This window comes from Malaya genurostris, chromosome 3, assembly GCF_030247185.1.
Source record: "Malaya genurostris strain Urasoe2022 chromosome 3, Malgen_1.1, whole genome shotgun sequence".
Taxonomy (NCBI): domain Eukaryota; kingdom Metazoa; phylum Arthropoda; class Insecta; order Diptera; family Culicidae; genus Malaya; species Malaya genurostris.
In genome coordinates this window covers 295,461,352-295,477,813 of record NC_080572.1, presented here as the reverse complement: position 1 = coordinate 295,477,813, position 16,462 = coordinate 295,461,352, and the positions used below count along the sequence as shown (strand labels likewise).

Genomic DNA, 16,462 nt, shown 5'->3' with positions numbered 1-16,462 from the left:
TGCCCCGGTTGGCACGCTGAATGGCGTCATCCGATTGTGTGACGCTAAGCATGTATAGTCTGGGATTCTCCACCGTCATCTTCCGGCCAGACAGGTCCGAACACTTTTCCAACCCTTGAGTAAAGGCGCAGCACAACCCAGCCAATGAAGAGTGAAGTGGAAAAATGTGGACAATTCGATGCTCGAACGAAGATTCCGGTTCGGGAAGATCAGGCAAGCGGATTACACTTCCCCATGCAACGGTTCCTTTTACCGATGTTGAGCAGTTGTGAGTCTACTTTGATTCATGTACCCAACGATTCCGGACGGTACGGGACAAGGTTCCGGCGAGCCGTTGCTGTGTATTATCAGACGAATTCTAAAAGAGCAATGGAATGGTTTAATTGATGTAAAATATTTAACTAATGCTCGTTGGTGTTAAAATAAATTCCTCCCTCTCTTATGATACATTCGAGACATTCCAGAAACAAATGGGACTCCACGGAAGCATTTTTGGGGTTTTCACCACATTCATAATAGCGAACCAAAATTCAAACCGCAACCGGTAAGCATGCAAAAGGGCAAATCGCGACTTCCGCCGTACGTTCCATGCTCATTACGACGACCACCTCAAATTACATCATTCCGGACCCATTACCGTAGGGTAAATAGCCGAATGGTATCCTTCCTTCCTTCCGCACCGGAAAATCAACATCAGGAAACAATCCGCCGCTGCTAACACGTTCCCCATTTCTATTCTCGTTCCAAGGAGGAAAAAGCAAAAAAAATACCATTTCGAATCCTTCCAATCCGAATACAGTCCGAAAAGTAGAAATCATTTACACACTTTTCCGGCCATATGATAACTAAATTCGACACAGAACATTGCCATCGATTATCTCGTCGTTGTCGGACGCGCGTTTGCCGGGGCCACACCCCTCTGCTCTGGCCCGGTCGAAACGGCTTTTGCAGCAGGCTCCGTCCTTCAACCCTCGTTGCGAAGGAAAATCCTATCCAAAATCCGGCAGCCATTCAGCTATTGGCTTTGTCACAGCTAAGTGAGAAGCTAGCGGTCGGCCGACTCCTTCTCAATTTACAAAATCACTTAAGCGTACGAGGGAAAGGCAAATATTTATCCAGGGTCGTTTCCTTCGGACGCATTCGACTGACTGGCCGAGGCTAACATTGCTGGAAGTATCGACCTTGACGCACCGGCCGATATCGCATTCTGACACGGAAAAAAAATGTTATTTTGGAACAAATCACCATCACCATCCTTTCCGTGTCCGAGATTGGCTTCCACTTTTCTTTGCTATCCATTGATGAAGATGTTATAACTCACTTAACCGTTACAGGGTCGTTTTTTCCACTACCGAGCCAGGCGAGCACCGGTGAAGCATAGTGGAGGTAAATTTTCCCCCTTTTTCGCATCATTATCACACTCACACGCACAATCACACACACACAGTCATCCGAGTGCGGCCTGCATGAAGGAGGCATGACCAACGTTGCAGCACAAACGCTGCTAATAACTTATCGATGATGGGTGGAAAAATGAATAGCAGTTTGCAATTTTCTTCCAGCCTCGTAGAAAATTGAAGCATTCGGCGGAAGGAGGGTTCACCACCAGGCGACGATCGGCTCTGTCTGGTAAGTCATGATAGATATTATGCCATTGGCTATCAAAACCGGCATAAATTTCGTGATTTTCGGGTTGGGGGTTATTCTAAGGGATGAAGTTTAGAGAAATAAAATTGATTTTCCGCAAATTGTGTTTGCGGAGACAATGTACTCATACGCTTGAGCTTGATGAGAAAACCCAGCCGATGAAAAAAAAAATCGAAGGGATTATTGAATTTTCTAGCCGGCTTTAGTTCTGTTAGGAATAGCCGTTGCGTGCCTTTGGTGCCAATAGGTCATAGCGTTGTTAGCTAAAGGGCATTGTTATGTTTCCAACTCATGCTCGTTATTAAATACCGTTTTGCTTCAAAACAGAAACGTCTTTTTTTAATCATTTATAATTTGTCCGTCAATAAACGAACAACTTTTTTTTACTCCACTATTTCTTAAGGCAATTAACATAAGTTTTTATTCGCCGTAGCATCACTTTTACATAGAATTCTTATACTAATATAATACTAATACAGTTACAACGATTTGAGTTTAATAAAATATATTCCTCTTATTTTTAAATATCATATTAGGTATTTCGTTATTTATTATTAAATCTACTTAAGAACATTATTTGAACCAAACGATTACCTGCTATAAAGTATGAAATAAGCTGAAATTTTTATACATTTTGTTGTTGATTTCGTAACCTATTTTGAGTTTGTTTTGATCAACACTTAATTTTTATTAAAATTTTGCTATTGGATGAACTAATGGACGCCGTAGGAGTCAGAACAAACCCTCAAAAGGGTCAATTATGAAATTGAAACTTCAATTGTCTTTATGAAATGATAAATAAGTTTCATGTATGGAAGGTCACGACAAGCAAGAATGTCTCGAACTGGGACATTGGATAGTCTACCTTGGGTACGCAAAGAATTTATTAGTTGAGATCTGACATCACGATACTCCACGCATGTCCAAACAACATGGTCAATATCGCGATAACCTTCGCCACAAGCACAATGATTAGTTTCGGAAAGTCCAATTCGAAGGAGATGTGCATTTAACGTGTAGTGATTGGACATGAGTCTGAACATCACACGAATGAAGTCCCTACTCACATCCAGTCCCCTGAACCATGCCTATGTCGATATTTTAGGAATAATTGAGTGCATCCACCGACCCAAATCATCAAGTTTGCATTGGGGAGATGTGCTATAGAATTCGTTGAAAGCAATCAGTCGCTCAAAAATTTCACCTTCAATAGCACCACATTTGGCAAAACTATCGGCTCTTTCATTGCCTGGAATGGAGCTATGAGCCGGGACCCAAACTATAGTGATTTGATAATTATTGTTCAATATGTCGTTCAGGCACTGTTTTATTTTGACCAGGAAAAACGGTTCAGTCTTATCAGTCATGTTTGAGCGAATGGCTTCAATTCCACGCAGGCTATCTGGGAAGAGGAAATAATGGTTTGGAGATAATGTGATGATTACACTCAAACTTTAATGAACTGCTGCTAACTCTGCTATATAAACAGATACAGGTTCTTGAAGCCTAAATGAAACCGAAACATTATTGTTGAATATACCAAACCCAGTAGCCTCTTCAATTCGTGATCCGTCCGTGTAAAATATTTTCTCAGAGTCAATATGCCTGAACTTACTTGTAAATATTTTTGGGATTTCCATCGAGCGTAGATGATCCGGGATTCCACGCACTTCGCGCTGCATGGATGTGTCGAAAAATAAAGTTGAGTCAGGGACATTTAGGAGGCAGACACGGATAGGAATATATCTTGAAGGGTCGATTTCCTGTGACGTATGGGTAAAATATACTGTCATGAATCTTGTTTGAGATTGAAGCTCAACTAGCCTTTCGAAGTTATTAATAACTAGGGGATTCAGTACCTCACATCTTATTAGTAGTCGCGACGAAAGCACACAAAAACAATCCTTCAATGGAAGAACTCCCGCCAGAACTTCAAGACTCATTGTATGTGTCGAATGCATGCAGCCTAAGGCAATTCGCAAACAACGATATTGAATTCGCTCTAATTTGATAATATGAGAGTTTGCAGCTGAACGAAAGCAAACGCATCCATATTACATCACTGAAAGTATCGTTGTCTGATACAATTTTATTAGATCTTCCGGATGAGCACCCCACCAAGATACTGTTATTGTTCGAAGAAAATTTACTCTTTGTTGGCATTTTGTTATCAGAAACCTAATGTGTCCTCCCCACGTGCATTTGGAATCAAACCACTCCCCGAGGTATTTAAAAGTTAAAACCTGTTGGATCATTCTTCCCATCATATGAAGCTGAAGCTGCGCGGGATCATGATTTCTTGAAACGACGACCAGCTCTGTTTTCTCCGCAGAGAATTCGATACCCAAATGAACAGTCCAAACGGACAAGTTATCTAAGGTATCTTGCAATGGTTTTTGCAGATCAATAGCTTTGGATCCAGTAACTAAAACCACGCCATCATCTGCCAATTGTCTTAGTGTACATGGGGTTACGAGACAGCTGTCAATGTCGTTTACATAGAAATTATACAGGAGCGGGCTGAGGAATGAGCCTTGCGGGAGACCCATGTAGCTAATTCTGATTGTTGCCAAATCGCCATGTGAAAAATACATGCACTTCTCTGACAAAAGGTTGTACGAATAATTATCCATAATTATTACGGAATCCAAACTGAGTATCTGACAACAAACCGTTCGTCTCGACCCAAGTGTCGAGACGTCGTAGAATAATTTTTTCGAACAATTTTCTGATGCAGGGCAACATTGCAATGGGTCTATACGAGTTGTGTTTGGAAGCTGGTTTCCCCGGCTTTTGAATGGCGATAACGTTCACTTGCCTCCAGTCAGGTGGAACAATATTTTGCTCAAGAAACTTGTTGAACAATTCCAACAAACGTCTTTTTGCGAGGTCGGGCAGATTCTTCACCAAGTTGAATTTAATTCTGTCCAACCCAGGAGCGTTATTGTTACAAGACATGAGTGCTATGGAAAATTCCATCATTGAAAAGGGGCTATCAATGGAATCATCATTTGAAGATGACTCGCTAATAATGCTATGCGTTGGAACAGAATCTGGACAAACTTTCCTCGCAAAATCAAATATCCATCGGTTCGAGTATTCCTTACTCTCATTTCCTACGTTACGATTCCTCATTCGTCTGACCGTATTCCAAAGAGTGCTCATTGAGGTTTCTCTTGACAAACCTTCGACAAAATGTCTCTAATAGCCACCTTTCATGGCCCGAAGTATGCTCTTGTACTTGGTTTCTAAAGTCAAGAATTTTTCAAAATTCTGAGGAGTCCTCCTCGTTTTAAAAACGTCTTGAAAGCATTTTGTTTCGCGTGCTTAGCATCTGAGCACTCTTTGTCCCACCAAGGGTTTGGAGACCTTCTATTAGACGATGGACCAAGAAATCGTTTGGTTTGGGCTTGTTCTGCGGCCTTCAGAATCGAACAAACGAGGAAGTCGTATTCTTCAAGTGGGGGGAGCTCTTCCATTGAAGTTAAGACACTTGAAATATTACTTTGGTATCTAATCCAGTCAATATGTTTTGTCAAATCATATGGAATATTAATTGAATTAGCAATGCCTTTGTTACTGCCAATTGAGATGATGATTGGTAAATGATCGCTACCGTGTAAATCAGTAAATACTTTCCAGGTGCAATCTAGTCGAATTGAAGTCGAGCAAAGAGATAAATCTAATGCACTTGGACGTGCAGGAGGTCTTGGGATCCGTGTCATGCTACTCATATTTAGTACCGTCATGTTGAAATTGTCGCAAAGATTATATATTAGAGATGATCTGCTATCATTGTAAACGGAACCCCACATCATTCCGTGCGAATTGAAATCTCCTAAAATCAAACGTGGAGCAGGAAGGGCTTCGACAATTTCATTAAGCTGTCGTTGTCCAACTTGAGCTCTTGGAGGAATATATACTGAAGCAATGCAAATGTCCTTTCCTTTAATGTTTATTTGACAAGCAACAACTTCTATACTAGAAGTCGAAGGAATATTTAATCTATAAAAGGAATAACATTTCTTAATTCCTAAAAGCACTCCACCATACGGAGAGTCTCTATCGAGACGTATAATGTTAAAGTCATTAAAATTTAAGACTATGTTTGATGTAAGCCATGTTTCGCACAAAGCAATTACATCACATTTTTTACTATGCAACAAAACTTTAAATGAATCAAGTTTTGGCATGATGATTCGACAATTCCACTGCAGGACATTTGCGGCGGATGATAAATTATCCATCAAATGATACAAAACCTGAAAGAACTGGCCATTGAGCTGATAACTGTTTCAAAAAAGTTCTAGCTATTGGAAGGAATGCCGTTATGATAGTCTTTAGAGGTTCAGAAATATTGAATGCTGCGAAAATCCATTCTACAATTTCCGAAAACTTCAGTAATCCTGTTGGTGAATGTGAAACGGAGCCTACTGGATTATTGTCTTTTCTTGTGCTGGTTCCTGGATTGGTTTGTGAATTTGACAAACCAGGAGGCACAGTTTTTGGTTTAAAATTTAGCTTTTTAGCTTTAACACGGGGATCTTTTTTTGAAGGTGTAATTTTAGGTGTCTTTTTTGGTATTTTGTGGTTTGATAATCTCCTCTTAACAGACCCTTGAGGAGTGACAAACGAGGTATCTTCACCATTTCCGTCAGAGTCAGATTCCTCTGACTCCGCAAGATTTGAAAAACCGTGGACATCAATGACCGTTTTAAGCATTTCTGCATATGTGTGCTTAGACCGTGCTTTTAAAGAAAGCTTCATTTTGTCCTTACGCAACTTAAATGCACAATAAACACATTTTCAATATCTTTATCACAAAGATTATCCTTATGAGGCCCTTGACATTTTATGCATTTCGACTTATTACTACAGTAAGTAGCTGTGTGGCCAAAATTTTTGCAGTTCGTGCAATTCATAACATAACAGGAAGGCGAACTCTATCGATGTGGACATGGCTAGGCAAGGCAGATCCAGCGAATGTTACTCGATACGAATCTGAAGATCAATAAGTTTTGTTTCCTTCTTCGAAAGATGCTGAGTACAATTCCTTGCACTCGAGTATCCTTACTCCCTCAAGCATAGAGTTTTTAAAACGTCCAACTCCACGTTCAAGCAACTCTTTAACCGAAAGGCCCGCTTCGGTGATAACACCGTCTATTTCAACGTCTTTCGAAGGAATATATACGCGATATTCGCGGGTAAATAATTCACAAACAACGATCTCGTTAGCCTGCTCTAAGGAATCGACTACCACGCGGATCTTGTGTTTATGGACTCTTACTATCTCTTTGGGATCGCGGGAAATCGTGATGTCAATTCTTTAGATATATAAAATAAATTAAATGCCTTCATTTTACGCCGTAAATAGACTGATGCGCCCTAGCACCTCTGTGCCTTAGCACTTCTATGCGTTCGCACCTCTGTGTTTCTTCACCTCTGTGCGTATGAATGGGATTGCCTTCTTCGATTGCTTTACACCAGCCTTTGCAATTGGCGCAAGCGGGTTTTGTTTACCTGCAGCTAAAGTTGCCTTGACTCGGTGATAGCCGTTAACTCACAAGCCAGTAACACAACCTGTCTGCTTGAACGCTTTTTACTGAATGGAACCACTACTTCACGGTGTAATCTGAACAAGCACTAACACCAAAATATTATTCTAAATTTTGCCTCGCAAAACTGTTTGTCTTTCTCATATAGAAAGGTTTTGCAGTCACTGCGAAAGCTGACTTTTGAACCGTAGTTAACCTTGGTAATTTATTTTGCTATTCCGATATCGGCAATTATACTCAAAATTCCTAATATAAAACTTGCGAACTGGATTTAACAAATTTTTATAATGACAGCTAAATGTGTAAAAAGTATACATCAAACCAATCGATGAAAGTATTCGAAGTAAAAAAAAAAAACAGCCGCTGTGAGCACTTTGTTTGACATACCTGAATAAGAGACCTATATAAGAGAGAAACTGAATGCGTGAGAGTATATGCTACTGAGCAGACTAGTTCCCTTGCTTGATAAATTTCCGGTGCTCTCAGTCTCAGTTAACACATGAACTAAGCAATCCATGACAATGCAATGAAATGACGGATTCGCTCGCGTTAGTACTGTATGAGAATGAAGAACATTGCTTCACGGCGTGCTACAAGATGCGAAGCAAGGTCATACAGGCAATGTTTATGGTGTTTTTTTTTTTCCAGTGTAGGTTTACAGAAATCATTTTTAAACAAAGTTTGGATCACATTTCAAAATGATTTCAAACATTGCATAGCAGAAATACTGCATTTGAGCCCATTTTCAAAACGGTCAATTGGTTTCTTGGGTTTTTACACTGTGTATATATTCTGGAAACACTTGTTCTTTAAATCAATATTCATCGGAACTAAAAGTTATGAATCTAGTTTTCTCATAGGCATCTTTAATATGAGAACCATTCATCGAATGCTAACCTTCATGAAGCATAGTCATCAACTGGCGCACATATTCGTGAACGAATGAACGAACGAAGCACCTCTCCTTGCTTGGGTTGCGCTGTGAATTTTACCCGTCATACGAATGTGTGTGAAAGGCACAGAGGGTGAAATTTCTTTGTTAAAATTCGTTGCTTCAATTTGCAAGCCCTGCGTGCCTGGCAAGTTAGCCTGAAAACTCTGTGTACTGTCGATCGAAAGTATTATGTGTAATGACTATAAGAGATTTGCAAAGATTGTTTAAATGTATTCAAAGAAGATAAATAATTTTTTGTTTCAACGGGTTATCAAAAATATAATCCCCAAAATAAGCTTATTAAAGGGTCGTCACACTAGGAGAATGTTGGAGACTCAAACACTACCATTAAGTTTTCTTCGTTGTTGTTTCAACTTTTTTCTGCATTAATTTTTGTCTGGCCATGTTTCATGGTGTCAGAAGCAATTCAATGATTACCCTGTTCGCTCTCATGTTTGCTAAATCGGTAGTGATCATGGCTTTCCTTTATGTGAAGAAGTTAAAAGTTTGTGAAGGTTAATTTTGTACGTGGTGATGGTAAGCACCTGCAATTTATCTGATTCATGATTAAAGTTGTGCTTTCGACGAAGTTCAACCAAAATACGGACGTTAAATATTGTTTTGAAATGAGCTTGATGTGCCACTGGTGCATACTGAAATGAGCTCGAACTTAGACTACTAACACTAGTCATGAATGAAAGATAAGAAATTTACTCAACTAAGCAGTTCAACAGAAACCATTTTCAAGCTCAATATCTTTTATGGATCCTTCATTTGGGTCGGAACACTGAAACTCAAACCGAACTAGATTTGAGAAACTCTCAGCTGATGTTTCTAAAATCAAAACTAAAAAATATCGGAACCCACTTAATCAAAGATCAATAACATGAGTACATGTAAATTTCGAACTCAGCAATTAAGACACTTGCCGTCGTGAATGGAAAAAACCGTAAGTCGGATGCAAAACTACTTAAAAATTCCATCAAACCAGTTGGAAACTTTCGCCCGCAATTCAGTTCATTAATGAATAAAACATTTCCCAATCATTCCGCTTTCGAGTCTGTGTCTAAGATGCAGTGAAAATATTCGTCATTCGACCGACGGCATTCCTGCAGTATGAAGACTTTCCGCGAGATGCTATAAACTCCGGACGGGGTGAAGAAAAAAAAAAAAGGAAACCGGCCACCCGCAATAAATTCGCATTCGTCGAAAGTGTAAAGTTGTATCATCCGGGATGGCACACGGCTAGCGGCCGAAATGGCCCCGAATGGTCCGAAACATTGGCATTCATAAGGGCAAGCAGCGAAGCCGACAATCCACAGTACAAACAAACAGTTGCTCAGAAAAAAAAATAAAAAAAAAATAAGCAAAGTTTTAACGAGTGTGTGGTGAAGCCATTCGGTGGAACAACGGATAAAGCGAAAATGATTTTTATGGCACACCCATTGAAACCGCCATTTTTCGCGCGACGTTGGATGGAAAAATTTCTACAACTTTTTAAACTATGTGCAAAACATGACCTCCTCTGTCGCGTGCTTGGCTGAACGAAGCTTAACTTGCATGACGCCATCGCTTCTTTTCCGCCAAGGATCTGGAAGTGCAGGGAGGGGAAAAAAAACTTTTTCTTCCGGCTTGAGCTCCGTCGATCCGTACGTAGTAGGACCTCGGCCAATGACAATCGCGACGGAGCGGGGATGCACTTCCTTCAGGGAGTGACTGGAAGAGTTTTTACCCGGACAGTTCGTACTAGGAAAAAAAGCCGAAAAACCAGCCAGCTGGTGGACTGATCAGCGTCATGACCGGCGTATCGAGTTGGAGCAAAACAATGACAACAGCTGTTGTTGCTGTTGTTGATGCCGTTGTTACTCCTGCCGGGGACAGTTTGCTGGTGTTTTTTTTTCATCGGTTTCCTCCAAAAGCTTTGCATATTCCTGTTCGCTTCTGCTTTCCGCTTTTTCCCGACGGTGATGGAAATGGTGGGCTTCCAACAAACTGATTTCCATTCATTTCTAGCGTAGCATATCCAGACGGGGCGGAAAATTGCTACGTGATGCTAATTGTAATGAGGTGATTCACGATTTTTACCCTCGGGTTGTTCGCTTTCGCAAGTAGCAATTTCGACAATAGAAGTTCGCGCACTAGATGAGGTGTCGCCCGCCGGTGGGGCTGATCGGTGGAAGGAGGTCCCAGGCTGGCATGGACCGCAACCGATTGTGGGTTTCGAGTGATTACTGGTTTGCTGGTGAGTGTACTCGTGTGTGTGTAAGTGTATTTCATTTGAATCTACTACTAGCTGAATTACGCACGGCCCATCTTAGATCTCACCATAATCATAATTTTTACGGTATTATCGAAAAATCGGATTGGTTTTTGTTTGATTCCGTTTGCTAGGAACATTCAAAACACCTTTCTAAAAATAAATTATTAGTAACTTAGGCTGTTTTTCATCATACATTCGTACCACAGAATAACGATTCAGTTAATACAAATTTTGCCGTAAACTTATGTCATTAGAAAGTTCCGGTATAAAAGAAAAGTAGTCACGTTCACGATCTGTTTCGGCATATGATGTATATATTTCTTGGAAAAAATTTGCAAATAAATTACAAATTTCAGTGTTATTATTTCCAGTAGTTCCGTCTAGGTTCATCTGGGAAGGCAGGTTGTTATTCTTCAGTTTTGTTTTAACATAGCTAAAGAAATTTTTAGGATGCTCTTTGATTTCGCTTTCGACTTTAAAATTATATTCTTCGTGTGCCGAGTTGATTGCTATTTTCAGGTCATTGCAAATGTCGAGGTAGTTTTGTAGATTGATAACACTTTTATCTTTTCTATAAGGCTTTCTGCTTTCTATTTTCAGGTTTTTCAATTGCGGGTTGAACCAGACAGGCAATTGGCTATTGTGACTTATTCTTCTTCTTTTTACTATTACAATTTCCGTAATTAGGTTGTTGATAATTAGATAGAATTTTGCCACTTCTTCAAAATGAAGGAAATTCAACAAAATATCAATCAATTATCAATCGGAAAATATTTCAACAAGTAAAAGTAAAAAAAAATACATAACTCCAAAACAACATGGCTTTTTCAAAGGTCGTTCTACGTCAACAAATCTCCTGGAATTCATTACATTCACTTTGGAAGCTATGGACAATGGAAATTATGTCGAAACTCTCTATACTGACTTCAGCAAAGCTTTCAACAGAATTGACATACCATTATTACTATTCAAAATAAAAAAAATATGGCATTGAACAAAAACTTTCAGAATGGCTTGAATCATATCTCACAAAACGTAAACAAATTGTACGCTATCAAAACACATACTCCAAATTATTAAATGTCACTTCAGGTGTTCCCCAAGGTTCACATTTAGGCCCTCTTCTTTTTATCTTGTACGTAAACGACATTTCCTTCCTACTCAAACATCTAAAAGTATTTGTATATGCAGACGACATGAAGCTCTTTATGGAAATAAAAAAATGCTGTAGATGCTGAAGTATTCCAATATGAAATTAACGTTAAATACGTTTGATGCAATAAAAGCTTACTCCAACTAAACGTTAAAAAATGTAGTTCAGTAACGTATAGTAGAAAAATCATGTCTCCTACTATTAACATATATTTAGGAAACCAACCTGTAGAAAAAGGTAAAATTACCTCGACTAAACTGGACTACATTTCCTCTTCCATCATATAAAGCGCGTTGTATGCTCATAAATTTACAAACACTCGAAGAACGCCGCAAAGCTACGATGCTTTATTTTATCAACGACATTATTTCTCAACGAGTACAATCTGAATCATTGCTTTCACAACTAAAATCTTATGCTCCTAGTCGCCATCTCAGAAGTCGTCAAATATTCTCGAAAAAAAAAAACAAATTATGCCAAAAATAATCCTATTAACCAAATGATGCACTTTTATAACGAAAACTGCCAAAAAATCGATCTAACAAATCCAGAAAACGAATAAAAGAAAAATTGAAACCAAATCGTAGAAATAATGTATAGCATATAAGAAACCATTGTAACTTTATTTTTGTCTGTAGTCTACATTTGTTTGACGAATAAATAAATAAATAAATTATCATCTTGGGTCGACAGTTTTCTCTTTTTACAAAAAAAAAAAATGCACATTGATTGTATGATTTCATCATCTCTTCCAATGTTTCCTCCCTTTGTTAAGACCCTATATGTTCCTCTTTTGAATATTTTTGTAAACCTCGCTTAGTTGCTAGAAATATGAAGTACTGGTCAAGAGGTAGCATTGTTTCGTAAAATCTGATAAATTTTTCTTCATACTTCAAATGTTTGAGGCACTTGCTACACTCCCTCTCCCTCATAATAACCTTTTTTCGATATGAAAGTAATATTTGTAGTATTATATCACCTGTGCAATGAATAGCTGAATATCTGAATATCTGAACTCTCAATCTGTGCCAAGTTTGGTGACAATTCACTGAGTTATTATGGAATTATGTCGATATATACAAACAATTGAAATGAGAGCTTCTTCAATAGTGTCTATCCTTACTCGCGTATAAATATCCTTACGATCATCTGTTAGTTGTAATAAATGTCTGTGTCTGGCGAAAAATGTCGAGTTGGTAAAAATTCGCAACATTTTACCTCAAATTTCCCCAGTTAGCAAAAACTTACAACCACTCCCCTCCCCCATCATCTCCCCTTAAAATATCCCTGCAAGCAACCCATGAGCAGCAAAAATTACTTGTGCCAAGCTAGGTTGTTGTATCGGAGTTAAGTTCGGTCATATAAACAATTTATCCTTAATACCCCCTCTCTATGAATATCACATTAAACCACCTTTTTTTAGAGGCACTCATTACATCAACCCCAAACAAACACATTTAGGACCATATTTTAGTTTTACAAAATGTATGTATGGTCTTCAAAAAGTATCAATTCTCGTCAAATTAGATAAATTTTGTCATAACTACCCCCCCACTGTTAATGTCACTTGCTTCACACTCTCCTCCTAAGAATATCCTTATGACCTTCTCTGAATGGCAATAAGTACCTGTGCCAAATTTGATAGCAATCCATTCAGTAGTTTTGGAGGTATGCCGTTACGAACACTTTGCCCCTTGAAAGCACTTGCTACATCCACCCCCATAAAGACTGTCCCAGAAAGTATGGATGCACTTTGATTTCGCTGTAAATAATTCACAAGTGTTAGATATTAAAATTTTATTCGATATACTGATACTGTTAGACTACAGCAACAGAATATTATTCTCAACATTTGCTACTTAGCCATTGTAGACTAGCTGGCGCACCTTCTTGCGAACGTTCCTCATTAAATTCCGTACAGACTTCTTGGCGACAAGTTTTGACACTTTTTTCCAATCTTTTTCGAACTGTTGAATGGTTTCGGCTGCCGAGACATGTTTCCTAAGATGTGCCTTCGTTAATGCCCAAAATTCCTCAATTAGTCGAAGTTGTGGGCAATTAGGTGGATTCATGTTTTTTGGGACGAAAGTGACATTTTTGGTAGTATAGCATTTTACCGTTGATTTCGAGTAGTGGCAAGAAGCAAGATCTGGCCAGACCACAACAGGATCTTTGTGGCTTCGAATCATGGGTAAAAATAGTTTTTGTAATCATTCTCTGTTCATTGAAGCAGTGGTGATGAAGGGTTTCGAAATCTTACCCCAGCTACAAATTGCTTGCCAGACAATAGCTATCTTACCAAATTTTTCGACTTCAATCGATGTCTCGGACTGGTTCAACACTTGCCCTTCTCGCACCGTATAATATTGTGGTCCCGGCAAGGGTGTTGTAATCGAGTTTCACGTTGGTTTCGTCGTCCATGATTATGCAGTTCAAATTTCCAGCAAGAATCGTATTGTACAGCTTTCGAACCCTCGGCCTGATCGATGCTTCTTGTTTCGGACATTTGACTTCGAAGTGCCCACTTTTTTGGCAACATCCCGAACTGAAGCCCCCTTATTTTGCTCGAACGCCTTCAGTATACGTTTATCCAACTGAGGGTTAGCAGGACCCTTTTTTCGACCCGTTTTCTCACTGAACTTCCTGATTCCATTTCGCACGCCTTTTTTCTTACTCCTTCCATTTTTGCTATTTTTCTCAGTGACAGTCCGCGTTCTGTGCACCATTTGTACACAATTTCTCGACGTTGTTCTGCTGAAAGTCCACGCATTTCGAAACAAACTAATAAAAACGAATAAACACCTGCACAAGTGGTTAGAGAAGAGTGTAAACAACAGGACGCAGCCATAAAAATTGACAGATTCTGAACCATTGCGAAATGGCAGCGGTTTTTGGTTGCGTCCATACTTTTTGGGACAGTCTTTATAATCATATCTTATATATGCAAATTATTTCTATGGTCTTAAAAAGTATCGATTCTCCTTAAATAAATCACTTACTACATTCCCTGATCCATTAGAATTACCTAATTATCATCTGAGAAGAGCAAGTTATTGTTCCAAGTTTGGTGGCAATCCGTTTAGTAGTTTCGAAGTAATGCCGTTTTAAACATTACTCCCTCCCCTTTTCGAAGGCTCTTGCCACATCCACCTCCCGTAAAAACATTATCTAAGATAATGTTTCTATGGCCTTCAAAACGTATTGATTCTGGCCAAGTTATATGAATTTTTTCATGATTCCCCCCTATTCATGACACTTGCTACGCTCTCTCTCTCCAATAAAATATTCCGAGGACCATCTCTGAAATGCAAGAAGTACCTGTGCCAAGTTTGGTGGCAATCCATTCAGTAGTTCCAGAGTTAGGGCGTTATAAACGTACAAACTTACATCCATTTTTATATATGGGGCATTCCACGCAAAAACAGCCACCCAAAATTTTATTTTTCATCTAACTATTTTTTTTCTGTAAAGAATTGCAATTTTTGAGATATGATTTTCGGATATTTATTATTGAATTCAAGATCTTTTTTATACAAATGTAGCGTTTTCTTCATACTTTTAAGAAAAAATACGGTTAAAATTATTCGTCACGGTTTCGAAGGAATTCTCGAATTTTTCCTGTAATACGGCTCATAAGGCGGCGCACACCTTCTTCGTCCATCGTTTTAGCTATCTTATTCTACCAGGTCGTCATCTGATTGACACTTTTTTGGTATAGTTCCGATGTCATTGTCGTATTTGTAAGGAAAACTTTAGTTTTTTGCCACAGCTGCAAATGCCCTGCCAAATCATAAATTTTCTTGCAAATTTGTCGGCAGAAACAAATTTAAATTTGGCTGGAACATCTCCCAACAAGTAAAATTTTTGACATCGGATTTGCCCGAAGTCAGCCTTGACATAGGTTTCATCGTCCATCAGAAGACACCCATCGAAGTTGGTCAGCACCTGGTCATGTAATTTCGGAGCACGAATTTTGACCAAACTACTCTGTTTTATGGTCCGATTTGGCTGTTTGCTAGCTCGATACGACTTGATTCCTTTCCGGAGTCTTGTTCTTCTCACGGTACTATGTGCAGCACCGAATTTCCTGGCCATATCACGGTTCGACAGATTAGGATTCCTCTTAATCGCCTTCAAAATCTTACCACGCAGTTTCCGGTCGACAGTTCCACTCCGACGATTGGCTTGAGGCTTCCGAATCGTCGTCAATGTTTCCTTATACCATTTGATAACGCGCCATATGGTATTTCTGGGCAATTTCAGCTGTTTAGCTAGCCTAGATGCAGACCACAATGGATTTTCCAAATAACTGTGCACAATTTTTTCCCTGGCTTCCATGTTGGTTGTTTACAAAGTACAGTCGATTTGCGGAATGTCAAAAATCATAAGTGAAGCTGACAAAATTCCCGACACGTGGGCGTTGCGAAACGTTATATGTGTTATTTTTTAATAAGTTATAAGCGTTGCGAAGCGTTACTTTTTTGTAAGTTAAATGCGTTATGAAGCGTTACATGCGTTACTTTTTTTGTAATTTGAAGATGTTACGACGTTAGGTCTGACGTCTTCAAAGAGGCCACACACTGTATGAATCTATGAAGACTTAACTCATTTTATGGATCTATAAAGCGCAGTAAAATCTGAACCAATGATGCCCTTTATTTAAAACATACTTTTATTCAGGCCTATTTACGTACTAGCTTTACGTGGCCGATTGAGTCGATTTTTTGAATATTTTTTTTTTGTATTGGATTTTCTAGGGCGAGAGGAGCTTCCATTTCCCTCTTGCGAGGATTGAGGGGCACTTTGATCGTGGTTAGTCTCGTCATCCATTGCCGCATCGGTAGTATTGTTGTTGATTTCCGTCTTCTTTTCGTTTTTCTTATTGTTCGCAGTCTTGAGTTCGTTGCTAGTTG

The 16,462-nt window shown here is 39.1% G+C and overlaps 1 protein-coding gene across 3 annotated transcripts in view; it reads left to right on the top strand.

Annotated features, from left to right (window-relative positions):
• The window catches only part of LOC131438776 (RNA-binding protein Musashi homolog Rbp6), a 1,824,137-nt gene that overhangs the window by 237,598 nt on the left and 1,570,077 nt on the right, over nt 1-16,462 (top strand). The window lies entirely within an intron of this gene.